Source organism: Myxine glutinosa, chromosome 2 (assembly GCF_964187855.1).
Source record: "Myxine glutinosa chromosome 2, kmMyxGlut1.1, whole genome shotgun sequence".
In the NCBI taxonomy this organism is placed as follows: domain Eukaryota; kingdom Metazoa; phylum Chordata; class Myxini; order Myxiniformes; family Myxinidae; genus Myxine; species Myxine glutinosa.
This window is the reverse complement of record NC_136262.1, coordinates 100,029,412-100,056,995: the sequence shown is the minus strand read 5'-3', so window position 1 is coordinate 100,056,995 and position 27,584 is coordinate 100,029,412. Positions and strand designations below refer to the sequence as shown.

The following is a 27,584-nucleotide window of genomic DNA, read 5'->3' as shown; positions in this document are numbered from 1 at the left end:
AAAAAATATGAAAAAACCTCAATATGTAGCAATTGAAAATTGTAATTTATATCTTACGATAATTCACCAAATGTCCGTCTGTCTGTTCAAAGGTACCGTAAAAACTGCTGAACTGATCGCAAAGATATTTTGGGTGGGTAACCCTGGGACCCCTGGGAGTAAAATAGGCTATTTAGTTTTCCCAATTTCAACTTTGGTCCCCAGCATTCTCAGGTTTGGACTCCCGCATAACATTCGCGTTCGCATAACGTTCATTGTGACGATGTTCTCATTGTAACGATCTTACTATAATTCACCAAATGTCCGTCTGTCTGTCTGTTCGAAGGTACCGTAAAAACTGCTGAACTGATCTCATCGATATTTTGGGTGGGTCCAAGTAAAATAGGCTATTTAGTATTCCTAATTTCAGCTTTAGTCTCCAGCATTCTCAGGTTTGGACTCCCGCATAACATTCGCGTTCACATAACGTTCATTGTGACGATGTTCTGACGATGTATATGTTCATGGTAGTGTTTGACGTGACAGTGTGAATGTAATTTGGTAATGTTTTTCGTTTCATAATCCTTTAATGAACGTTTAATGTTTAATGAATGTTTAATGTTTGATGAACGTTTAATGCCCTTCGATGTTCGGGGCCGCACGCACGCTACACTGGACGGGCCAGCGTGTACCTTGCCCTTCGCCGTCAGGCTCGGGTAAACCGCTGAGCCCCATCCATGATGGGGACTGGGGCTTGAGACAGTGTCCCACAAACGAGGAATTCCCAGTAAGCGCAGGTCATCAGCTCACGTTGATTAAGTCCCTGCCCACCGCCCGTCGCTACTACCGATCGGACGGTTTGGTGAGATCCTCGGATCAGCCCCTGCACGGGCCGTTCTCGGCTCGTGCCGGTGCGCCGAAAAGATGAGCGAACTTGACTGTCTAGAGGAGGTAAAAGTCGTAACAAGGTTTCCGTAGGTGAACCTGCGGAAGGATCATTATCGGGACAACATAAGAGCGAGCGAGACGCAAGAAGTAAGTGGTACGTGATCGTCCATGTACTGTTTAGTCATGTGCTGTTTAGATTTTGATGATTTGCGTGTGATATGATTAAACGGATGTTTATATGAATCGTTTAAAATAAAAAAAGCCTTCAATTTCTGATATTTTACCTTTTCATTTGGGCTTCCCAACTGAAGCCCCGCCCGTAGGGCGGTTACCGTTGCTAGTTACTATAAACTGTGAAATAAAAAAAATCTCAATTATAGCAGTAAAAATGTAAAAACAGTAAAGCATCTGTAAAATAAATAAAGAAATAAATCTAAATTGATATCTTGCAGCAGGTCGTTAATGCTTGCCTATAATCATAAAGCTTCTATTTATTATGTACCTAAATACGAAGCACGGTTTGTTATTGCTTACACAATGTGTAAGCATATACCTAGAGTATATTAATGAATGTGCAGTCTATGTATGTACCCAAACGTACTGAAGATATCTTTCCACAATTTAGAGGACCAAGCACGGATGGCCATCACAGAGCAGTTATGAATGGTGCGAAGATGTGCTTTCAACTTCCTTTGGAGCCGAGTAAGAACATGTCTTGCAGACACTTCATACATTCAATTGCATAAAACCGTGTGTCGAAACGTCCGGGACGTGCTTGTGGATATGTCAGGGCCTAGTTCTGCCTATTGTGGTTCATCTCTCGTTAAGCATCCTTTCAAACTGTGACTTTCTGTTAGAAATGTAGTGTTATTGATTTTTGGCCAGAGGTTCAGCCATGTGGCATGTCCGCTCAGGGGTTGAAGGCGTGTCTGTGCACAGGGGAATGAAAAAAACACACTCAGGAAAAAACAAGAAAACGTGTTTGCCGTGCAAATCTCGCTGCCATTTCAAGCCTAAGCAATGTAACCAGGCCACGCCAGGAAGCTGTGTTGATTTTAACAAGTTTCTAAGCCTCGTAGAGGAGCTTTCATATTATTAATTTAGGTGTAGATAAATGGACATAAGATTGTACTGTACCTATAAAAAATTTTCGCGATTCTGATTTTGATGTGACATATTCTGTTACAGAGCATCGCTGCTGCCGAGGCAGTTTCTTAACAAGTGTTATACTGGGTGTTTGCCATTGCCTTTCCAGCAGTATTTATGGCATTTAAGTATCACCAGTCGTAAGGAATTTGGAAGTAGTAATGAATTTAGTTCAATTCAGCAGTAGTAATGAATTTGGGATTTGTTCATGGTACTGGCGATAGCTCACCGACTCTTAGCGATGGACACCGTAGGATCTTTAACATCCACCAACTAATCTAGTGAAACACCTGGACGACAGTTTGGAGCTGTGTCGGGATTCAAACCCAGGATAGACAGCTTGGAGGTTGTTGTGCGTACCTCTGGGCTGTTCTGCCAACCCTTTTCGCTAATAATAAGTATAAATCTTACTATAATTCACCAAATGTCTGTCTGTCTGTCTGTCCGTCTGTTCTCAGGTACCGCAAAAACGACTGAACCGATCGCAACGAAATTTTGGGTGGGTAATCATGGGACCCCCTGGAGTAAAATAGGCTATATTGTTTTTCCAATTTTTTTTCGAATTTACAGTTTTTCCAATTTTCCAGTTTTTCCAAACACTATGGAATAATATTTACCAATATGAACAGTGATGTGGCTTTTATTGAAATTCTACAAATACTGTTTAGATTTTGATGATTTGCGTGTGATATAATTTAACGGATGTTTATATAAATCGTTTAAAGTTTAAAAAAGCCTACTATTTCTGATATTTTGCTTTTTCATTTGGGCTTCCTAATTGGAGCCCCGCCCGTAGGGACCGTAGGGCGGGTACCGTTGCTAGCATCATTTAAAGCACAAAGTTTCTTTCTCCACATGATTATTACAGGTTTGTACATTGGAAATGGCAAATAGCAAGACGGTCTTTAGAGGGGAGTGGAAGGTAATTTATCAACAGTAAAGCAAACGGAGTTTTCAATGCCAATCCCAGAATCACTCTGAACAGTTGGTCCACAACCGTGTGTGTGTGTGTGTGTGTGTGTGTGTGTGTGTGTGTGTGTGTGTGTGTGTGTGTGTGTGTGTGTGTGTGTGTGTGTGTGTGTGTGTGCGCGTGCGTGTATGTGTGTGTGTGTATATATGTGTGTATATATACAGTGTGTATCAAAAAAAAGGTAATCCGAATTCAAGGGGTTAATATGCAAAGGTTATTTAGTTTGACAATTCACATGTGGTTTACCAATTATGATGAGATCCTCAGCTTTCCATTGATGCCTTTCATGCACCATTGCTGTCACACATGACCGAGTACATGTTCATTGCAAATGACAAGTTCAAATCGCATTTTTACAAGTTTGGCTAATCGGTGCAAAACAGTTTTAAATGGACACATTACTTGTCGACTGCCAAGTTGATTATGGAAAATTGTTAAGCTGGTCTGGTAATCGTCTGTTGCGTCATCCTTTGTTTAAGATGGGTATTTAAGATGGGCCTACAGTGAATGAGTTTAGAGACAGTCTGAGTCATTGAAAAGATGGTTCAACTTGCGACTGTACAGCGGACCTTCGTGGTTACAACCTTTCACCAAACTGGAAGTTTGCAGCGAACTTTGATGCGTTCAGGGAACGTTTCCCAGAACGGGAGCCTCCAGCAGCCAAAACCATCTGGGCGAATGTTAGAAAATACCAAGAGCAAGGCACTAGCCTCAACCCGCAACAAGGAGAATTCTGGTAGGAGGCGCACTGGGCGATCGGAAATGAACATTGCAGCAGTAAGGCAGCAAGTTTTGGAGCATCTTAGGGATACCAGCGCAAGACGAAATGGGACGGGATTGCCTTCGGCAACATTCAACCGAATCACAAGACTGGACCTCCACCAATATCCATATCGGATTCACATCCGGCATCAACTTACGCCAGGGGATTTTGCCAGGAGACTGGTGCTTGCTAGATGGTTGATAGCACGTTGCGAAGCAGATGTCAATTTCCTGCGGTATCTCGTTATCGGCGACGAAGCTGCTTTCGCCATGGACGGCAAGGTCAATACCCATAATGTTCTTGAATATGCACCGACAGGACAACCCCCGGAATTTAATTTTGACACCAACATGAATCGACAAAAGTGGACTGTTTGGTTGGGACTTTGTGGAAGTGGTCAGGTGATCGGACCATTTTTTTTTCAAAAGAATGTCAATGGTAACAGGTATCTGCAGATGATCGATGATTAAGTTTTACCGCAGCTGTAGGAGAACTTTGAGCGACAGGTTCGTGGTTTCTTCAGATATCTCTGATGGGCCCAAGACGGCGCCCCAGCACATCGTCTTATCGCTGTCCGAGATCGACTGAGGGAACTCGTTGGAGAACGAGTCATCGCCCTCAACCATGCAGTGGAATGGCCGCCAAGATCACCTGACCTCACACCATGTGATTATTTCCTTTGGGGACATTTAAAGAACAAGGTGTTCGTAACTCCTCCCCGTGATCTTGACGAATTGCAGGGCCGTATTCGACATGGTGGATGTTTTGTACAATGACCCGGCTATGGTGAGACGAGCAGTTCAGGGCATGCTCTGCCGCTGTGAGCTTTGTGTTGAAAGGGGAGGTGGACATGTTGAAGGTGTGGTGCATAAAAGCCAATCATTCCTGAGAAAAGTTCACATCTGACATTCATTTTGCACCATTTATCCTGACTTGCATCGATTAGCCAAACTTGTAAAAATACGATTTGAACTTGTCATTTTCAATGAACATGTACTCGGTCATGTGTGACAGCAATGATGCATGGAAGGTATCAATGGAAAGCTGAGGATCTCCTCTTAATTAGTAAACCACATGTAAATTGTCAAAATAAATAACCTTTGCATATTAACCCCTTGAATTCGGATTACCTTTTTTTGATACGCACTGTATATATATATATGTGTGTGTGTGTGTGTGTGTGACAGACAGAGACAGACACAAAAGCCATAAAATGCGAACAAAATGGAGTACTTTTTTCCGTGTAGGTCGCTCCTCAAGAGACGGAAAAACATGTACGGGCCAGGTGAGAGCGGTCCAGGCTGCTGTTACGTGACAAGCACTGATTGCCACGGGCCCTTTAACCCACCGAGGCAGGTCTGGGAGATGGGGGAAAACCCCAAGAAGAGTGGCCTCTCTGTCACGGATGTGACCAAGAGATGAGTCGATCATCGCAAAAGGTCTCGTCGCCAGGTGAGCGCGGAACACGCCGGAAAGTTTTATGCCCGAAAGCACATCATTTTAATGAAAGGTTCGTTGTTCATTGAAATATGTGTGTGGTTAAACGTGCAAACAACCATGCGTTTATTGTTCTGTAAACAGTTCTCGTCGTGCTGTTCAAATGAAATCTATTCGTGGAGCTTCATTGCTTCATTAGAAGGCCCTGTTATGGCTCGGAGATGTTGCCTATCAAAAGGTGTGTAATTTTAAAACACACACAAAAGGCAGGACAATTTTCCGGATGATGACCCTCCCACCACCCCCTTACACCATCCTCCCTACATTTGCATACCATTTCCTTAACCTCGAACCTGATCTGCTTCATGAATCCCAAACTGCTTCTGCATCACAAGGCAAATAGCTCAGACCCGGTGCTGTTGTAATGAATGTGCCTTTTGATCGCCTAGGCCCTAGGCCATCGTATGTGCCTTTTTCGCACTTGTGTGATCCCACTCCTCCCTTAAACACCAGGAAACAATCTTCTTGTTAAAAAATCTCCACGTACACTGATTTGAATACAAGGACCCATCAGGCATAGTGGATTATTTTTTTATTAATTATTTTTATTATTATTTATTGACATCTTGTGATTATTTTTTTTAATGGCCTGATTGTAAGTTTTTTACTTTACCGCGGTAGGTTTTCTGAAATAAGATGTTCTCCTCCTCTCCCACTGCGATCTAATTGGGCTCATCAAATTGACCATGAGGTGGACCTTTTCATATCTCGTGTACTGGCGGAGGACTTTAAGAAAGATCAGTGTCATTTAACATGAATTGCAACGATGCTGGTAGACAATGAATGCATCCAGTAGCGTATGGGATTCGAACCTGGCATCATTGCTCAGATGGGAATGGCAAACAAGATGACTATCTCTGGAACCATATTGGGTCTTTGTCTTATTGGAAGAAAAAGACCAATATGGTTCCAGAGATAAGTTGAGGAGCCTGTGGCTAAATTCTTTCAAGATCACGCCAAGCGCACGCTTTCACTCGCACCATCATGTTCCCAATGTCTCCGCTCTTATCGCAAAAGGAATTCCATTGAATCCCATTTTCTGGTGCCACACTAATGGGATGCAGCATTGTAGGTAAGAAAATGATCCAAAAGAGCAAAAAGACAAGGACAGATTAGAACATGCACGAGCACAACAGAATTTGGTTCTCTGTGCAATGATGGCCTTGTTTTCAATCAAAACGTTTTCCGCTGATTGGATCTTCTTTGGAACGTTGCAGGTAGCATATGGTGGTGTAGGGATGCAATCATGTGTAGGCACAATGAAAACGGTGGATGTTTGAACTTCGGTCTTTGGTGTGTGGGTGACCTTTGGGTGCTTGAAGGTGCTAGCTGTGCCTTTGGTATCAAGTTTGTCTGTGATGTGTATTTGGTGAAGAAGAAGAAGAATAGGAAGAACATCAACAACCACAACAACAATTATGTCATCAATCCAATACCTCTTTTTCTGCAACATGATCTTCCAGCACCATCGTGGCCTTTCACAACCATCGTGATGTTGCACCACCAACGGTGCCTGGGCTTTGTCACATGTTTGCTCACGTGCAGCTGTGTCACATGTTTGCTCACGTGCAGCTTTGTCACATGTTTGCTCACGTGCAGCTTTGTCACATGTTTGCTCACGTGTAGGTTTGTCACATGTTTTCTCACGTGCAGCTTTGTCACATGTTTGCTCATGTGCAGCTTTGTCACATGTTTGCTGACGTGCAGCTTTGTCACATGTTTGCTCACGTGCAGCTTTGTCACATGTTTGCTCACGTGCAGCTTTGTCACATGTTTGTTCATGTGCAGCTTTGTCACATGTTTGTTAATGTGCAGCTTTGTCACATGTTTGCTCATGTGCAGCTTTGTCAGAAGTTTGCTCATGCGCTGCTTTGTCACATGTTTGCTCATGTGCAGCTCTGTCACATGTTTGCTCACGTGCAGCTTTGCCACATGTTTGCTCATGTGCAGCTTTGTCACATGTTTGCTCACATGTAGCTTTATCACATGTTTGCTCATGTGCAGCTTTGTCACATGTTTGCTCATGTGCAGCTTTGTCACATGTTTGCTCACGTGCAGCTTTGTCACATATTTGCCCACGTGCAGCTTTGTCACACGTTTGCTCAGGTGCAGCTTTGTCACATGCTTGCTCATGTGCAGCTTTGTCACATGTTTGCTCACGTGCAGCTTTGTCACATGTTTTCTCACGTGCAGCTTTGTCACATGTTTGCTCATGTGCAGCTTTGTCACATGTTTGCTGACGTGCAGCTTTGTCACATGTTTGCTCACGTGCAGCTTTGTCACATGTTTGCTCACGTGCAGCTTTGTCACATGATTGTTAATGTGCAGCTTTGTCACATGTTTGCTCATGTGCAGCTTTGTCAAATGTTTGCTCACGTGCAGCTTTGTCACATGTTTGCTCACGTGCAGCTTTGTCACATATTTGCCCACGTGCAGCTTTGTCACACGTTTGCTCAGGTGCAGCTTTGTCACATGCTTGCTCATGTGCAGCTTTGTCACATGTTTGCTCACGTGCAGCTTTGTCACATGTTTTCTCACGTGCAGCTTTGTCACATGTTTGCTCATGTGCAGCTTTGTCACATGTTTGCTCACGTGCAGCTTTGTCACATGTTTGCTCACGTGCAGCTTTGTCACATGTTTGCTCACGTGCAGCTTTGCCACATGTTTGCTCATGTGCAGTTTTGTCACATGTTTGCTCACATGTAGCTTTATCACATGTTTGCTCATGTGCAGCTTTGTCACATGTTTGCTCACGTGCAGTTTTGTCACACGTTTGCTCAGGTGCAGCTTTGTCACATGCTTGCTCATGTGCAGCTTTGTCACATGTTTGCTCACGTGCAGCTTTGTCACATGTTTGCTCACATGTAGCTTTATCACATGTTTGCTCATGTGCAGCTTTGTCACATGTTTGCTCACGTGCAGCTTTGTCACATGTTTGCTCACGCGTAGCTTTGTCACCATCCACACACCAAGATGTGGTTGGTTCTGTTTTCAGAAAGTGGACCTATTGGAAATATCCTCAATTACAAGATGCCCGAGGCGACACATCTAATGAACATAATTTGAGTGAGGGAATATGGGAGACTGCGGGATGCTTTGCGAGGGGATGGACATGCCATTTATTCGCTGCAGTTAAATATGTGAGCACAACTCGCCCAGGTTTATCCAATCAACCTGATGATAATTCTTGTGGGAAGTAGAGATTGATTATTTTAATATCGTCCCTGCATTCTTTTAAACTGCAGGCTTTGTGTGAAAAACCTTGGGATTTTCTCCTCCCCTATTCCTACACGTCCCTTGACCTGCCCTTCCTTTGTCTGTTTGTATGCATCCAAGCCCTCCTTCAACTTTTCCAGTGTATCTAATTTGTAGATCATGCCTTAGTGAGTTTGAGCTTTTGTTACCTGTGCCACGGGAGGTGCACGGAGGTTATGTTTTCACACCTGTCTGTCTGTTTATTTATTTTTGTCTGTCCGTAGATAGGATTTCAAAAAGTTGTGGACAGTCGGATGAAATTTGGTGCACATGTTGGGTGTGTGTGGTGCTAACTAAGTTTTTCGATTTTGGTGAACACCCGGATATGGATACGATAATTTAAAGTGATTCTTCACCATTGAGAGATGGGGCCAAAAACGATATATAGAAAGAAAGAAAGAAAAATGATTTATTGAAAGCATGTCTGACAGCGAATGGCTGAATCACACATGCATACATATTCATAATTTGCAATTAAAGATTTCTTACAAGATAAAAAAATATATAATTAAAATGGTGAATTCGCAAAAACAATGTAAAATTAAAAAACAAACATGGCATGTTTCAAACAGAAGAAAAATATTAAAAAATAAAATTAAAATGAATTGTGACTAAATATTACAGACTATTAAAAATACCAATTAAAAATCGCAATGTAGCAGGAGATCTAAAAATGTTGTGGACGGATTCAGCCGAAACCTGGTGGAGAGGTTGCATATGCGACGAGGAAGAATTGAATAAATGTTGGTGAAGATTCAAATCCGGATCAGAATATTTTTTTAACATTGAGTGATATGGCTAAAACCGATGCATATAGCACGATATCTCAAAAAGTTATGGACGGAATTTGACGAAACTTGGTGGACAGGTTGGGTGTGTGACAAAGATGAATTGATTACATTTTAGTGAAGGTTCAAATCCGGATCCGGATCGGAGAATTTTTTAAGTGATTCTTCACATTTAGGCGATCGGGCTAAAATCGATACATAGCACGATATCTCAAAAAGTTATGGACGGAATTTGACGAAACTTGGTGGACAGGTTGGGTGTGTGACAAAGATGAATTGATTACATTTTAGTGAAGGTTCAAATCCGGATCCGGATCAGAGAATTTTTAAAGTGATTCTTCACATTTGGGCGATCGGGCTAAAATCGATACATAGCACGATATCTCAAAAAGTTATGGACGGAATTTGACGAAACTTGGTGGACAGGTTGGGTGTGTGACAAAGATGAATTGATTACATTTTAGTGAAGGTTCAAATCCGGATCCGGATCAGAGAATTTTAAAAGTGATTCTTCACATTTGGGCGATCGGGCTAAAATCGATACAAAGCACGATATCTCAGAAAGTTATGGACGGAATTTGACGAAACTTGGTGGACAGGTTGGGTGTGTGACAAAGATGAATTGAATATATTCTGGAGAAGATCTGAATATGGATTCGGATACGAGAATTTTTTTTTAAGTGATTCTTCACCATTTAGAGATCGGATGAAAAGCGATATACAACGTGTTATTTAAATAAAGTTATGGACAAGTTATGACTAAACTTGGTGGACGAATTGGGTAGGTGACAAGAACGAGCCGAATCGATTTTGGTTCAGGTCCGAATCCAGATCCGGCCGATCAGTGGGATACAAAATGTAAACTGTTCGCCAGGTGGAGGTGTGCTCTCTACTGAGTGCCCTTCTAGTTACCTATGCATTTATCTCAATAGTTATTTGAACATAATTTTAAGGTTTTTTGTGCATTTGTGTGACAAACGACCTCATTCCCAAGCACTCCCTTTTTCCAGGTTATTGTGATACCCCCCCTCCCCCCCCCCCCCCCCTCTCACGCTCCTCCTTTTGTTTGTTAGTTGTCGTTTGGTTTGTTCCCTTTCTGGTTCATCTCCGCTTTCCCCTTTCTCTTCTTACTGTGTTTCGTTCAGCTTGTGTAAAGCTTGTTCACCCTCATGTGTCCTTCTCCCCCTCCCTTTGCTCTCACTCTCACTGCCACTTCCACTCTGCTGTTGCTGTTCCCCCTTTCAATTTTGTTCCATTTCCTTTTTGCTCTAGCTCTTCCATGAGCCAAAATCCCAACAAGCCTCGGTGTTGATGTGTGACAGCCGGCTTGCTGTTTGTTCGTTTTTATACCTGCACTGATTGCATTAACACCAGGATATCTTAATTCAGCGTTAGCTCGGCATGAGGTCATCATATTAATGCATATATATGCCTCCAATTCCACTGTCCTCACCCGAAAGAGCGCAGTTAAGCACGTCGCTAGGGCTTCAAATGAAATTTGTACTGTGGAAAAAAAAACCCCTTCCATTATTTCCGCTTCAGGTTTATTGCGTTAAAAATGCTGTTGGCTCTAGCACAATAAACTTTCATTGCTTGCGGGGCAAACGCCGTTCCGTGAATGCTGTAACTCTACTCGGCCTTTCCGTGCAAAGTCCTTGTGTCCAGTCTACCCTCCACCCCCTATTCCTATCCCTTCCCAGTTTCAATGGTAAGAAAGAAATGTTGAACAAAGCCTCGTCCTCATTTTTTGATAAACCTCCTCTTTGTAGATTTCTGCCTTCTCCGCAGACATTCCTACCTCTAACCATAAACGTGATGCCCTTGTTCTTGCTGGAATGTCATATGTGAGCTTCTTTGTGAAGCTTTAGTCATTGTACACCTGATGGACATCGCAATACGTCTTTGTCTTTCCTTGCACAGGTAAATGTATATGTAAATAAAGATTGCTTTTGCCCATGCCCACGTATATCTAACAGGTGCACTGTTCTCCATCATTACACTTTACCCCGTAATATAGGATTGTTTTTTTGCCCGAATCGATGCCTACGAGCACGAATAATGCTACACAGGGAATCGGTGCCAATGTAAAGGCTAAGTTCCCAGGGACCCCTCACTCACATTCAGCCCGAGTCCTTGAGCGCACGAAGAATAATGCGAGACCCTGCTCTCTGGGGCTTCGACACCTTCGAAGCATCTCCTGTTCCGGTTGTGCTGTACTTTGTGTTCCGTGCAGTGTGCGTGCTGAACTTGCAGCTAAAAGAGTACCGTGACCTCGTTAAAGCATTGCATCTACTCTTTTGTGCGAATACACTACAGTTCTGAAGGACTCGTTGCGAATACTGAAAGTCCCAAATTTTTTTTTTAAATATTGCTTCTGTTTGTGATGACGTCATCAATGTCATCATGTGATGACGTCACCACTTCTACTACGGCCAAAGCTGAGTATTTAAAAACGATTTGCATAACGAAATTCAAAAAAGAAAAATCATTCGCTTTCAGGCATGACGGGACAACAATTTTGGTTTCTTATTAAAAAATGAAAAGACCAATGATGTCACAGTATGGCCGATGATACTATGCTAAATGCATGTCTCGGTGTTGAAAAACCGGGTTCCAAAACAAATTATGCTTTATTTGCAAATCTTAAATCTATTTATTCATGATTGCTTGTTCCTGGTTCTCCTTTATAGGGAACAGGTGTATGTTTTATTTAAAAATTATTTTAGATCTGCACACTTGCAGGTGATTTGCAGGTTAAATTATTGTTAAATCAAGAATATTTCCATCCCCGAACTTTCAAGAAAAAATGTGGTTATCCTATTATCCTTCATGTTTTGTGTAATTCCAAAGTTGCTAGACTATCGTCGTTTTCCTGCAGATCATGGCATGTGGTAAAAAACGTGGAGGTTTTATATTCCAGACATACGTGCGCATGTTGTACAATCCCGGAATACATAACATTCTCCAGGGCAATCAAAATGAACTGACATCGCTGCCTTTAGAGACATATTTTGCATTATTCATGACTTTAGAGACACATCAGAAACACCATCAGAAGACGACTTTTTGTCATCTAAAATCGGCTTTTAAATCACCAAAACTTGGCTGCATTGCGAGCAAAAGACGATATTTCTCCTCCACTGAAATGTTCAATAAGATTTTATTCGGGGCATGGAGGAACAGTGAGGTTTGTTGAGTTTGTTTGTTGAAAAAACCACATATATATATATACATACATACATACATACATACATACATACATACATACATACACACACACATACACACACATATATAATAAATTAATTCCTCCATAACTTGGTGAGGTAGTGCGGCACACATCAAGTCCCATAACATTAAATGCTGCATGACCTGTTAGCGACAAGCATTGTCTCCCACACAAATGTATGGTATCTGCCCTGCTGATCACCAGCTAGTGGGTGAGGTTGCGGTCAAGCAAGATAAAATAAACCAAAAATGACTCTTCCGACCCTGAATGTGACATGACGCTGACATCACGCTGACAATGTGACATCACGCTGACAAATCAGAATAATGTCGCATTCAGAGTCTGAAGATATATATATATATATATACTAGCTGAATGCACCCGGCGTTGCCCGGGTTCTTTCTGAATGAATTTAATCTTCTGTACATAGGTCTGACGCGAGCCCAGTATCAGTTAGTGCTCAACCATTCCTTGTTCTTTCTTCTGTCGGGCCCCGCGAGAGAGAATTTTGAAAGTATGTGATGCAATCAGTCAGATATTCCTATTAAGTGCAAAAGTTGTCTTCAAGAGCATTTTGAATGAAGAAGAAGAAGATTTATTGCGAAATGGGCCGAGCCTGGCCAAGGCGGCCTCGACCGGCCTCGCCACCTTCCCGGGGCCCTTCCCGACATTTTTTGTTTCAGAGGTTTCCTCCTATCTTTCAGGGTTCAGGAGATTAGCGCGTGCAGACAAACAAACAAAAACTTTCATATATATATATATATATACATACACACACACACACACACACACACACACACACACACACACACACACACACACACACACACACACACACAGACTGAATCCTCTAACTTGACGAGGAAGCAAGGCACAGATTGAGTCTCACCCCAGCAATTGCTGCACAACCTGTTAGCAACAAGTGTAGCCTGCCATGCAAATTCATTGTCTCCACCCTACTCATCTATATTGGTATAATTTATGCACATGACGTCAGCATCATGTCATTGGGTCAGCGTGCTTCTTTGGTTGAATATATATATATATATATATATATATATATATTGCAATGTTTGGATGTGAATTGTTCATCGCGGAAAAAGAAGATTGTAAATTCTGAAATGTTGTGTTGGAGAGGAATGTTGAAAAACCCTTGGACTGCAAAAAGAACAAATAAATCATCAGTTGAATAAGTTCGACCACCATGTACAATGTACATTCAAAGCGCTGATGCTAAAGCAGAAACTGTCATACTTTTGACACATCCTGTGTGCAGAAAACGAAAGTCTAGAAAAATCACCCATGCTGGGTAGGGTTGAGGGAAGAAGCGGAAGATGCAGGCCTTGTGCATGGTGAATGGTTGCGGTAAAGGCTGCAACTAAGCCCACTCCCTGCCAGCGATTCAGGAAGCAGTGCAGGATACGGATGTTTAAAGAAATCTGATCATGAATGTCACCAGAAGGCGGCCTTGACTTGATGGAAGTAAATAACAAGAAAGACCAATCAGAGATTGCAGACCCTTGCCAAGATGTGTTTGTGTGGTTTTGTCCTTTGTGGATTTTGGGTCCTTGGGGTATTTTGGGTCCTCTGGGTCTTGTGGGTCTTTAAGGGTTTTAGGGTTATAAAGTATCTTCGGAGTCTTAAAGGATCGAAAGGGTCTTCAGCATCTTAGGGTTCTAAAGGCTCTAATGAGTTTTCGAGGTCTTTGGGGGTCTTTGTGGTCTTTCGTGTCTTTGTGGTCTTCATGGGTCTTGGGGTTGTAAAGGGTCTCTAATTTAATTAATATGCATACATTCTGTGTGGACAAACAAACAAACAAGAAGACGTCATGCGGAGCACGATACTTGCAAAATCCGCCCCCCCCCCCACCCCCAAGAAAAAAAATTTCATTGATACAGCAAATTGTCCATTTCATCAAGATTAAAATTGACAATCTTGATTAAAGCTTGGGTCAACAGGAAGAAAAGTGACGATTTTTCAGATGAAAAATGATGATTTTGTAAGGTTGACCTTGAGTTTACCTTTGACCTTTTGACCTCAAAAATATTTAGTTTCCCTATTTAGTGACTCGATGTGCAAATGCTGTTCAATTTTCAAGTCAATCGGATGAACTTGGCCTTTGTTGCTTGGAGGATTTTAGCTTGGAAGATCTTGGAGGATTTTAAAAACTTGGCCTATGTTGATCTTTTGGCCTATGTTGACCTCAAATATACTTGGTGGTTGAATTCAGTGACCTGATATGCAAGTCCTCTTCAAATTTTAAGTCAATTGGATGAAAATTGAGGATTTTAGAAATTCGGCAAAGTTGGTGACCTTTGGCCTATGTTGACCTTTTGACCCCAAAAACAATAGGCTTCTCAATTGGGACGACCTATACAACGTGGTGAAGTTTCGTGACGATCGGTTTCGAATTGTGACCTGTAGGCCGGTGACAAACAAACAGACAGACAGACAGAACCACAAATGCAACCGACCAATATACTTGAAAAATCTTCGATTTTGCATGTAACAAGAAGGCGTCATGCATAGCACGATACTTGCAAAATCGCCCCCCCCCCCCCCCCCCCAAAGTTTTCCATTGATACAGCAAATTGTCCATTTCATGGAGATTAAAATTTACGATCTTGATCAAAGCTCGGGTCAACAGGATGAAAAATGATGATTTTAGAAGTTTGACCTTGAGTTGACCTTTGACATTTTGACCTCATAAATAGGTGGTTTCCCAATTCAGTGAGGCACTACACAAATGCTGTTCTATTTTCAAGTCAATCGGATGAAAATTGATGGGTTTTCAGATGAAAATTGATGATTTTGGAAGTTTGACCTAGAGTGGACCTTTGACCGACTGACCTCAAAAATAGTTGGTTTTCCTATTTAGTGACACAATGTGCAAATGTTGTTCAATTTTCAAGTCAATCGGATGAAAATTGATGGTTTTTCAGATGAAAATTGATGGTTTTTCAGATGACAATTGATGATTTTGGAAGTTTGACCTTCAGTTGACCTTTGACCTTTTGACCTCAAAAATAATTGGTTTCCTAATTCAGTGAGGCAATATGCAAATGCTGTTCAATTTTCAAGTCAACCAGATGAAAATTGATGGTTTTTCAAATGAAAAGTGATGATTTTGGATGTTTGACCTTGTGTTGACCTTTGACCGACTGACTTCAAAAATAGTATGTTTCCCAATTTATTGACTCGATACACAAATGCTGTTCAATTTTCAAGTCAATTGGTTGAGAATTGACGGCTTTTTAGATGAAAATTGATGACTTTTAAAATTTGACCTTGTGTTGACCTTTGACCTTTTGACCTCAAATGGTTCATTTCCCTATTTATTTACTCGATATACAAATGTTATTCAATTTTCAAGTCAATCGGATTTAAAATGGCGATTTTAGAAATTTGACCTCCAGGTGACCTTTGACCTCAAAATCAATACTTCTCAATTGGGACGACCTAGACAACTTGGTGAAGTTACGTGACGATTGGTTTAGAATTGTGACCTGTAGGCTGGTGACAAACAGACAAATGAAAAATCACTCACAGAGCGACACTTGGAAAAACAGAACAAAGTGGAATGGCACTCAGTAGAGCATCCTTTTAACCTCAAAAATAGTTGGTGGTTGAATTCAGTTGGCTGATGTGAAAATTATATTCAAATTTCAAATCAATCGGATGAAAATTGAGGCTTTTAGAAATCTGAAAAAGTGGTTGACCTTGGGCCTATGTTGACCTTTTGGCCTATGCTGATCTCAAAAATAGTTGTTGGTTGAATTCAGTTGACTGATGTGTATATCCCATTCAAATTTCAAGTGAATCGTATGAAAATTGAGGATTTTAGAAATTTGAAATTGTTGACTTTTGGCCTATGTTTCTCTTTTGGCCTATGGTGATCTCAAAAATAGTTGGTGGTTGAATTCAGTTTGCTGATATGCAAGTCCCATTCAAATTTCAAGTGAATCGGATGAAAATTGAGGATTTTAGAAATTAAAAAAAGTGGTTGATCTTTGGCCTATGTTGACCTTTTGGCCTACGCTGATCTCAAAAATAGGTGGTGGTTGAATTCAGTAAACCGATATGTAAATTCTATTTAAATTTCAAGTCAATCGGATGAAAATTGAGGATTTTAGAAATTTGAAAAAAGTGGTTGACCTTTGGCCTATGTTGACCTTTTGGCCTATGCCGATCTCAAAAATAGTTGGTGGTTGAATTCAATTCGCCGACATGTATATCCTATTCAAATTTCAAGTCAATCAGATGAAAATTGAGGATTTTAGAAATTTGTAAAAAAAAAGTGGTTGACCTTTGGCCTATGTTGACCTTTTGGCCTATGTTGATCTCAAAAATAGTTGGCGGTTGAGTTCAGTTCGCTGATATGTAAATCCTATTCAAATTTCAAGTCAATCGGATGAAAATTGAGGATTTTAGAAATTTGAAAAAAGTGGTTGACCTTTGGCCTATGTTGACCTTTTGACCTTTTGACCCCAAAAGTATATACGATTTTGTCGGACCACGAACTTTACCATTTGGTAAAGTTTCGTGAAGATCGGTTTAAAATTGTGACCTGTAGGCAAGTATAAGTGAGCGGACAGACAAACAAACCCACAAACTGGAGTGATCAACAGTAACCTAAAAAAATTTTTTTTACCAAGTAACAAACAAACAGACAGACAGAACCACAAACGCAACCGACCAATATACTTGAAAAATCTTCGATTTTCCAAGTAATAAACTCGATGGTATTCATAGAATACTTACCCCACACACTTGACAAGGACTTGGTGCGAACCAACTGTTCTGTTTTTTAAGGTTTCTTCTTTCTTTGATACAATATGGCTGCCAGACCAATGATTGATTATGGCACTTTTATCGAGCTATATTTCCCATGGGTAGTTGGTCAGTTAGTTAATGTTTCGCATTAATCGGTTAAGTGGTTACAGAGAAGAAGATTTTCGAAGATTTTTGCTTAGCTCTAATATGGCTGCCCAACCACGTGACCTATGACGTCATAAATTTACACTATATGCAGCAATCGTGTCAGATGATATTTGGAAAGTTTTGCATCGATAGATTCAGCTGTTTCAGAGAAATATATAAATACTGCATATTTTTTTCCTTTGTTCCAACATGGCTTCTAGACCATGTTACCTATGATTTATTCATGAACACCATGGTATCCCCAAGACTTGGGAAACGTGTGTGAAGGTTTTCCTCGTTCTATGGTTTTAGAATGAATGTAATATGGCTGCCAGACCATGTGACCTTTGATTTATTCATGGACCACCCGATATTCCCCAAGACTAGTAGTTCATCTGCATGACGTTTTGCATCAATCTGGTCAGCCGGCCGTTGCGGAGAAGACGGTTTAAAAAAAAATTTTTTTTTTTCAATCCAACCCCAAAAAAATTCATACTGATCGGATAAAGCATTGTACTTGTCGAATTATGACGTCATAATGCAGGTACCAATGACATCATCATTAACATATCTTATTCCTCATGGGGAGTACTTGACAATGAGCCACTTAAAAAAATTAATTTTTCCACGGAGCGGTTTCGGAGATATAGAGGTGCAAAGTTTTTTTTAGGGTTTTTCCAAGATGGCGCCTGTACCATGTGACCGATGACATCATAATTATTATTTTTTAAATTCTACAGGAAGAGGCGCTCCTATGGTGAAAATTTCGTGTCAGTCTAACTAACGGTTCCCCAGAAAATGAATTTTTAAAATGCAGACACGTACATATGTACAACATATGTACATACGCACCCGATCACTTAACTCCTCTTTTCACTTCGTGAGTGCAGGGTAACAAACAGACAGACAGGCAAACGGACCCAAATGCAATACCCTCTCCTCTGGCGAGGGTAACTAGATAAATTATATTATTTAATGGCCCCAGTTATTCCCACCTCTTTGTGGGATAGGCTGGGGGGGGACGTTTTGAGCCCAAGTCTTTCACGAACCTAATGACCAAGCCTGACGTTTTGCTTGAAGATGACAGGAATTTGTTCATTGTGTCAGTGATAATTGATCGACCCACAGGAGCACAGGGCAGCACAGGACACCGTGGAATATTTCGTGTCTACCAACGTAATGCCTGCAGACAGGACACAAAGTTTTATATCTATCTGAGGGATCTGATGTGTATCTGGTGCACACATCGATGCATCGCCGTGCATCAGAAACACCGAAGTTTCATTTGAGCCAAGATTCAAATTCAAACCCCGACTAGATAGCTCTGAGGTTTGTGTGTGGCTGCTATCTCCACACGTGGGTGGGTTTCAAGAGGCCCATTATAAATTTGGCACATTATACCAGCACCATATTCACACCTTTACACTCTGATGTACTTCAGGTAGTGTTACTTGCAATACTAACCACAAACATGGAAGTTGGCCAGTATCCAAACATGCAAGGGTTATCCGTTATTGAAAGATATTTAAAGTGCAGCTGGGACAGCAACATTTACGTCTCCAATCTCCATCTACGTTTACTATATCTTCCGAGATGCAGCATCCCCTGCAGACAAGGCAATTCTATGGCGAGCGTTTTACCAACTGAGTTATCATGCAATTTCAAAGACAAGAACAGTACAAAGATTATACAATTGGTAACAAAGTCTACACATTATTCTGATAATTCCCTGGTATGGTGAAATCCTACTCTGCTGTGTCACATTTTGGGGCTTGTAATGCTTTCATTTTTTTTCGTTTTTCAATCTCCTTGTAAACTAGAACTGCACTTGGTGGAGCACATACCTGCGCCAGGTGATAGAGAGCATACCTCCGCCAGTTTACGTGTCGTATTCCACTGATATGCCGGATCTGCATCCAGACCTTAACCAAAATCTAATCGGCATGTTCTTGTCACCTACCCAACTCATCTACCAAGTGTTGTGGTAATCAGTCGATAACATTTTGAGATATCGTGCTATATCCACACATGGGTCGGTTTCAGGGGATGGAACGGAGACCGACCAGGTCTCAAAGTGTGTGTGTGTGTGTGTGTGTGTGTGTGTGTGTGTGTGTGTGTGTGTGTGTGTGTGTGTGTGTGTGTGTGTGTGTGTCTGTGTGTGTGTGTGTGTGTGTCTGTGTGTGTGTGTCTGTGTGTGTGTGTACACACACACAAGTTATTTTATCATTTTATTCATAGTTTTTATTATCATGCTATTTATTGTTTTTGTCCCATCTCTCAATGGTGAAGAATCGCTTAAAAAATTCTCTTATCTGGTTCCAGATCCGGATTTTCACCAAAATTGAATCGATTCGTCCTTGTCACACACCCAACCTGTGCACCAGATTTTGTCCAAATCCGTCCATAACTTATTGAGATATCCTGCTCACAGACAGACAGACAGGGGTGAAAACATAACCTCTGTCCACCTTAGGTTACAGCGGTAACAAAGGAAGATCATAATAATTATCAATGATGTAATATATAAGTAACTAGATGGTATCCATAGAAAACGTACCCTGCGCAGTCAACTTGTTGCGAGCAAACTCTTCTGTTTTTGAACATTTTTTTTCTTTGATCCAATATGGGTGCCAGATCACGTCAGTGATGACATCATAATTTTATATTCTCTAATATAATTGTTGCATAGATCACGCTCAATACATTTTAAACTGATCAGACTAAGCGTTGTCCCTGTCGAATTATGACGTCATAATTATGGTGCCAATGACGTCATTGTTAACAACACCTATTCCCCATACGGAGTTCTTTACAGTGAGCCATGTTTCAATTTTTTCCATGCAGCGCTTTTGTAGATATAGAGGTGCAACGTTTTTCGATTTTTTTCCAGGAGGCGTCTGTACCACGTGACCTATGACGTTATAATTATCATTTTTAAATTCTACAGGAGCCGCACATATTCTGAAAATTTAGTGTCCATCGGACTAACAGTTGCAGAGTAATTTTTGTTTTATTCATACTGATCAGATCAAGCATTGTACTTGTCGAATTATGACGTCATAATTAAGGCACCGATGAAATCACCATCAACACGCCTTATTCCCCATGGTGAGTACTTGACAATGAGCCATGTTGGGGAAGAAGACGACAGCCTCTCTACAAGTCCAAGTAGGACAGAGCCTTCCCTACAAGTAACAAGTATTGTGAAACTAATGTCGCCACACAATCATCGAGCTGGCAGGCCAAGGTACAAGCCAAGGTCAAGGTCAAGACCAAGGCATAGAACGTCCTTTTCAGCACGGGTGGCCATTCCGACCGTCGAAAACCAAGGCCTGTCAGTGCTCCAACTCAATGTCGAGGGCCTCACCACCTTCAAGCTCAAAGTCATACGACACCTCACCGACTTCAACAAGGCAGCAGTCGTTCTCCTACAAGAGACACACTGTGCAGCTGACGACAACCTCAAGCTGCTTGGGTTCCTTCTCGCTGGGTCCATCCACAGTAAACAGCACGGAATGGCAACCTTCGTCAGGACTGAACTAAGCTGGACAGCCATTAGCCAATCTCCACCAGGCTCCAACATCGAGTGGCTGGTCACCAAAATCCAGGAAACATCGGTCGTCAACGTATATAAGCCTCCTCCATCAGCGCTGATGGCATCATCACTCCTGTCCGTTACTGCACCCGCCATCTATGCAGGTGACTTCAACTGTCAACACACAGACTGGGGTTACAACTACACAACACCAGACGGAATGATGCTGAGCGACTGGGCCTCCAACACCGATACACTGCTGCTGTTCGACCCAAAAGAGCCTCCAAGCTTCTTCTCTGCGCACTGGAACACCTACACCAATCCGGACCTGGCCTTCGCCGTGTGCCGTACCAACGACCCGAAGCCTGAGAGACACGTCATTGACAGGTTCCCCCGCTCACACCACCGACCGTCCATCATCAAAGTGCCATCACTGGTGCAGCCGGTCGGTAGCGGGCAGACCTGTCAAGAGATGGAACTTCCGGAAGGCTAACTGGCAGTCGTTTGCTGCAGAGACGGAAAGAAGAACAGCCGGTCTCCCGAACCCAGAAGCTGATGATGTGGACGCCGCATACACAGCCTATTGTAAGGTTCTCCTAGGTGCAGCAAAGAAAAACATCCAGCGTGGCTTTAACAAGAACTACATCCCGGGTTGGGACGAGGAGTGCAGCCATCTCCTGCGTGACCATCAGCAGGCTAGCTCCAGGGAAGAAGTGGACGCGACTGCAACAGTACTACTCCAGAAGCTGGATGCCACCTGTAGGACCAGATGGACTGAAATAGTTGAGTCGATCGATTTTACCCACTCTAGTCGCAAGGCGTGGCAGACCATCAACCAGCTGACAGGCAGAAATACAATGCCATTCAGGTGCCCGGTGACAGCAGACGCCATTGCGTCCCAGCTCCTGAAGAACGGTCGCTTCCCGGATGCAGACAAAAATTTTGCCCGCCTGACGTTGCGTGAGGTGTCTTCTCTATCCAGGGCGGCCAGCGCCGATGCCAATCTCTCTGGAGACTTCACAGCAGCCGAGCTCCGTGCGGCCATGAGCAAACTCAAGCCGGGTAAGTCACCAGGCCGTGACAACATCCATTCGGAGTTCGTCATCCACCAGAGCACAACAACATCTGGTTGGCTGTGTTCGTTCTTCTCGTCGTGCCTCCGGAGGTCCAAGCTCCCAAAGACTAGATGTGGATGCCCTAGAAGACTAGATGCCCGGCTCAGGCGCCATGCTTCCGTCATAGCCCTGCCGAAGCCGAACAAAGCTGCGGAATATCCCAAGTCCTACAGACCGATCTCGTTGCTCTGCGTCCCATTTAAGATTCTGGAGAGGATGATCCACAGCCGCATCGACCCAGTGGTGGACCCACAGTTCCCGCGGGAACAAGCCAGTTTCCATCGTGGCAAGCCAACAGTGGACCAGGTAACATTACTCACACAAGATATCGAAGACAGCTTCCAGGACAATGAGAAAGCTGGCGTAGTGTTCCAGGACCTGACAGCTGCATACGACACCGTTTGGCACCATGGACTCCACCTGAAGTTGCTGAGGACAATCCCGGACCGGCATATGGTGAACTTCATCATGGAGATGCTGTCAAACCGCAGCTTCGTCCTACAGACCAGCGACGGCCAGCGCAGCAGGCTCAGAAGACTGAGGAATGGTGTCCCGCAGGGTTCTGTTCTCTCGCCGATGCTGTTTAACATCTACATCTACAGTCATGTGAAAAAGTAAGTACACCCCACATAAAGTTTTGACTTTTTCAACATATTTCAACATACAGCTATTTGATCTTCATTTCAACAATATTGATAGATAAAGGTAATATAATATAACAAATATCATGAAACATTTACATTTTGTAGTCCATTGTATAATTTAAATAAACATAAATGCAAATTTCACGTGTGGAAAAAGTAAGTACACCCCTACATTTATCACTACTTCAAATACCTAAAATTAGAATCGGGTGCACCAGCTCAGGTGCAAATGATTAGAACATCGTTAGAGAGGATCTTGGAGGAACCTGTCTTATTTAAAGCTCAGACATTTAGTTTGGTTTGCTCTTTGTTGTTGAAATGTGTGGCGTCACCATGCCTAGATCAAAAGAGCTCTCTGAGGCCTTCAGAAAGAAGGTTATAGATGCCTACGAGTCTGGGAAGGGATTTAAAAAGATCTCCAAACAATTTGAAATCAATCATTCGACTGTCCGGAAGATCATCTTCAAGTGGACAAGATTCCAAACAACTGCCAACTTGTTCAGGCCAGGCCGCCCCAGCAAGTTCAGCCCGTGAGCAGACCGCAAGATGCTGAAAGAAGTCTCTAAGAACCCCAGAATGGCATCACGGGACCTACAGGTAGCTCTTGCCACTGTTGATGTCAAAGTGCACGAGTCTACCATTAGAAAGAGGATGCACAAATTTGATCTACATGGGAGGTGTGCCAGGAGGAAACCTTTACTGTCCAGAAAGAATATCAGGGCAAGACTAAAGTTTGCCAATGAACACCGAGGCAAAGACCAGCACTTCTGGAACAATGTGCTCTGGACAGATGAGTCAAAGGTAGAGCTATTTGGCCACAGTACCAGAAGACATGTTTGGCAAAAACCAAAGCCAGCATTTGACCACAAGAACCTAATACCAACTGGAAAGCATGGTGGTGGAAATATTATGGTTTGGGGCAGCTTTGCTGCATCAGGGCCTGGGCAGCTCACCACCATATAATCCACTATGAATTCTTCATTGTACCAGAGGGTGCTTGAGGATAATGTGAGGCCATCTGTCGGAAAGTTGAAGCTCACCCGAAGATGGACCTTGCATCATGACAATGACCCTAAACATACCAGTAATGCCACCATGGAATGGCTGAAAAGAAAGAAATGGAGGTTTCTGGAATGGCCAAGTCAAAGCCCGGATCTAAATCCCATCGAGATGTTGTGGGGGGATTTTAAACGAGCTGGGCATGCAAGAAACCCCTCAAACATCGAACAGCTGAAAGAATTCTGCATGGAGGAGTGGGCAAACATTTCTCCCATTCGATATCAGAGACTGGTAAACACTTATAAGAAACGCCTACTTGAGGTTGTTTCTGCCAAAGCGGGCAATACCACCTATTAGAGCCAAGGGTGTACTTACTTTTTCCACATGCGAAATTTACATTTATGTTTATTTAAATTATAAAATGGACTACAAAATGTAAATGTTTCATGATATTTGTTATACTAGGGCGTGCCCGTACGTGGGTGCAAAAAAACATGCGTGCAAACAACAACAACAAAAAAAAACTTTGAAACCACGTGGCAGTAACGACCACAGAACCCCCCCCCCCCCCCTCTATTTACATGAAATGGTTTGGTCCATTCGCAAAGCCAAAGCGAACGGCTTGCGAGTACGGTAGAACCCCCCCCTCTATTTACATGAAATGGTTTGGTCCATTCGCAAAGCCAAAGCGAACGGCTTGCGAGTACGGTGACCATACCTTGGGAACCACTTGTCCGATTAATTTCAAACCTTGAAAAGGCACATCCTCGGGTCCCCAGCAATATACCTGGCAAGTTTCAAGTATATCGGACCCGTGGTTGTCGAGAAACAGCGGTCACAGACAAACACACAGACACACACACATACACACAGAGATTACTGGAATTATAGATAGATTATATCACCTTTATCTATCAACTAGGGCGTGCCCGTACGTGGGTGCAAAAAAACATGCGTGCAAACAACAACAACAAAAAAAAACTTTGAAACCACATGGCAGTAACGACCACAGAACCCCCCCCCCCCCCCTCTATTTACATGAAATGGTTTGGTCCATTCGCAAAGCCAAAGCGAACGGCGAACGGCTAAATCGCCATAGCTCGGTAACTACTTCTCCGATTAATTTCAAACCTTGAAAAGGCACATCCTCGGGTCCCCAGCAATATACCTGGCAAGTTTCAAGTATATCGGACCGGTAGTTGTCGAGAAACAGCGGTCACAGACAAACACACACACACACACAGACACACAGAGATTACTGGAATTATAGATAGATATTGTTGAAATAAAGATCAAATGGCTGTATGTTGAAATATGTTGAAAAAGTCAAAACTTTACATGGGGTGTACTTACTTTTTCACGTGACTGTACGACCTGCCGGATACAACATCCAGAAAGTACGGTTACGCAGATGACCTGGCCATCATGCTGCGACGACCAGCATGGAAGGCGATGGAAAACGGTATCAACCAAGACATGGGCACCTTGGTAGCCTACCTCCGGAGGTGGCGTTTGCAGCTCAGCATTGGTAAGATAGTGTCAGCGGCATACCATCTTAACAACAGAGAAGCAAAAAGGAAACTGGACGTGTTCGTTGACAACAAACGCCTGGAGTTCCAGCAAGCCCCAAAGTACCTCGGCATATGCCTAGATCGGATACTGTCCATCAAGCAACACCTAGAAGAGGTTAAGGCCAAGGTGACATCAAGGGTCTCGCTTATCCGACGTCTTGCTGGTACGACCTGGGGAGCCTCTGCCAACACCCTACGAATATCTACGCAAGCCCTGGTCTTCTCTGCAGCCGAATACTGCGCCCCAGCCTGGAGCAGAAGCCCACACGTGAGAAAGGTTGATGTAGCTATTAACAACGCCCTCCGCATTGTCGCTGGTTGCTTGAAGCCCACCCCGGCATTCCACCTGCCAGTCTTAGCGGGAATCGCCCCTGCCGGCCTCCGACGGGAAGCTGCTACCCTCGCCCTGGCAACGAATGCCCAGAAACATGACTGGCACATCCTACACAACACCACAACGATAGTGGCGCGTCCAAGCAGACTCAAGTCCCGCCATCCCTACAACAAGGCGGCACAAGAGATGCTCAGTTCTATCCCTGAGGACCTGTCTAGAAGCGCATGGCTGGTGGCATCTTGGAAGCAGTTTAGTAGTTGTGGGATAGTTGTGGGATACGGCCGGGCACATCCGCATCCACCGCTACATCTGGGACCCAGGAGGTGGCGTCGTAGGAGAAGAACTACCATGCCTGCAATGGACCTTGCTGAACCGTCTACGTACGGGCGTCGGCCACTTCAAATCATCGCTGAAGATGTGGGGCCTGGCAGACAGCGCCGCGTGCGAATGCGGCGAGCCTGAGCAGGCTGCCAAACACATAATTACCACCTGCCCCCTATACAGACCACCTTCAGAAGCCGGCCTCTTCGACGTAGGACCAGAGACGAGGGCATGGCTGCACGACACTGAGCTGGCCATCTGATGATACACGAAAGAAGAAGAAGCCATGTTTAAATTTTTTCCATTGAGGGGTTTGGGAGATATAGAGGTGTAACCTTTCTCCAAGATGGTGTCCGTACCACGTGACCTATGACGTCATAATTATGACTAAATAAATTATACAAGCGGAGGCGCTCCTCTGGTAAACTTTCGTGTCAAGCAGACCAACGGTTGCCGAGAAAATGATTTTTTTTTTTATGCAGACACGTACGGCACACACACGTATGGCACACACACGTTTCGTAACTGAATGCTTAACCCCGCTTTTCGCTTCGCGAGCGCAGAGTAATGACAGATGGAATGGGAAAACGATTTTTTTCATATATATATATATATATATATATATATATATATATATATATATATATATGTATATATATGTATGTATATGTATATATGTATGTATATATATATATATATATATATATATATATATATATATATATATATATATATATATATATATATATATATATATATATATATTTCAACAGTACAGTATAAACAATTGTCTGCCTATTATGACAAAGTTCAATTATCATTTCACATAAGCTGTACAAATTATGATCAGGTTATAAATGCATGTTTGGTAAACGACAAGATTTAATAAACGACCAGATAAACATGAATGACCAGACTAAATAACCAATCTAAATTCAAACTTTCGTTCATTTTGAGATGTCTCCATGCTTTAATGAATTTATAAATAGTTTTCTGTACTCATCAAAATGCTCAACCTGGGTGTTGGCTTAGCGGTTAGGGTGCCGGCTTGGGATCCTGGGTTCGAATCCCGGTCGATCGCTGAATTAACGCCAGGGGGGTTGACTCAACCTGTCATCCTTCCGAGGTCGGCAAATTGAGTACCAGCTTGCTGGGATGAATGATTACGGTGTGTACCCCAATTTAGAATAGGTACACCGTATCCCTGTGCATCGTAAGAGGCGACCAAGGGTTGGCGTCAGGAAGGGCATTCGGCCATAAAAACATTGCGTCAAACAGGGAACCATGATTGTCATGGGGCCCGCAAGGCTAACCCCCGCTCGAGCGGGGAAAATGGCCTTAAAGCGATCATTCATTCATTCATTTTCACTCATCAAAATGCTCGTGTGCACAACATTCGATGGCATTGGTTCAAACAATTGTATACTTGTGAAAGATTAGACATTTATTCGAGCTCGGCCACGTCTCGCTATTTTACGTCGAGCGATTGATTACTTGAGTACATGATGTGAATATCTCGTAATTTCGAACTGTAGTATCCCGTCCATCTTATAATTTATTTCCACATTCTATACATCTTATTCTATTCCCTTTGCATCTTTGTATTCTGAAAATAAGGAGAAATTAAAAA

General features: G+C 42.7%; 1 long non-coding RNA gene across 1 annotated transcript in view; it reads left to right on the top strand.

Annotated features, from left to right (window-relative positions):
• The first annotated feature begins 1,516 nt into the window (after nt 1-1,516).
• Nucleotides 1,517-27,584, top strand: part of LOC137421518 (uncharacterized) — a 179,091-nt gene continuing 153,023 nt past the window's right edge. Inside the window, exons 1-2 of the long non-coding RNA XR_013622326.1 lie at nt 1,517-1,569; nt 4,994-5,198. This is a non-coding gene — a long non-coding RNA (uncharacterized LOC137421518). The remainder of the gene's footprint in view (nt 1,570-4,993; nt 5,199-27,584) is intronic.